The following is a 1,040-nucleotide window of genomic DNA, read 5'->3' as shown; positions in this document are numbered from 1 at the left end:
AAAGCAATATTAAGTTTAGAATTTTTGTAAATTTCCTCCATTCCTTAAGCATATCTATACTCTGCTCTGAAAACCTAACACATTTCAACTCTCTAGCTATAAATGCCTTAATACAGGTTGTTTTATAATAAAGTTTCAAAGGTATCCTTTACTGTACTTCAGAGTGCTGTATTTTATAGGCAATCAAGTCATTATTAGTCAGATTGATATACAAAGGAGACCTCTCTCTTTGGTTACATATGATTGAGACTTGGTGTAAACTCTTTATATCTGAATTCTTATCCTCAGTAGAATTCCATTTTGGATGCATCTTTTTACGAATAATCACTGGATACCCATTGTGTCAGACTTTTATGCTCAGTCCGGGCCTATGTAGAAGGGCAGCTATAGAAAGCCTATTGTGACTTGAATCTTTGAGGAACAGGGGAACTTAAATCTTCCCCCTGCTTCATTTATTCGCAGGGCTCCTAAACCTGATTCAAGCATGGTTGTTGCAGATATTAGTATCTTATAGATGCTCTGGGAGGAGTGTTTCTCTGCTCATGGTAGGTCTACCACAGGACCTATGTCTTAGGATGTACACGGTTCAGTGATAAGCAGGGTAACACAGTGTGCTAGAGCCACTTAGCAGGGTTTCAATTTTAGAGATCTAGGAGGGAAGTTGCCCAAAACCTGAGGGTTCTTACTACAGGCTGTTCTTACAGAAAAAAAGGAGGCAGAGTAAACCCACCCACATACACCCTAGCCCAGGCCCTTTGCCTGTATTGTGAATAGGGGACATGGAATTGAAGAAAAGAAAATAATTTAAAAAGGAAAGAATAAAAAAGAAAAACACGAGGTGTTCAGGCTCAGTGGCCCCAGGTAGTCTGTATATTGTCTTTGGGAGGCTGGGACATTGAGTTGAGTGGTTGTAGGATAGAGGTAGAGGGATGCTGATTGTAGGAACCAGAGAGGTTTCCCTCTTGGTAGAGGCTTGGAAGATTTGGGGGATATGACAGATGTTTTGTTTTGGAAGTAAGACCTACAGTAGATAGAATTGA

The 1,040-nt window shown here is 40.0% G+C and overlaps 1 non-coding gene across 1 annotated transcript; it reads left to right on the top strand.

Annotated features, from left to right (window-relative positions):
* The first annotated feature begins 669 nt into the window (after positions 1–669).
* Positions 670–783, top strand: LOC132000540 (small nucleolar RNA SNORA51). The gene has a single exon (XR_009399390.1). It is a non-coding gene; the product is annotated as a small nucleolar RNA SNORA51 (small nucleolar RNA).
* The last annotated feature ends 257 nt before the right edge of the window (positions 784–1,040 follow it).

Source organism: Mustela nigripes, chromosome 13 (assembly GCF_022355385.1).
Source record: "Mustela nigripes isolate SB6536 chromosome 13, MUSNIG.SB6536, whole genome shotgun sequence".
NCBI lineage: Eukaryota > Metazoa > Chordata > Mammalia > Carnivora > Mustelidae > Mustela > Mustela nigripes.
This window is presented reverse-complemented; position numbering and strand designations above follow the sequence as displayed.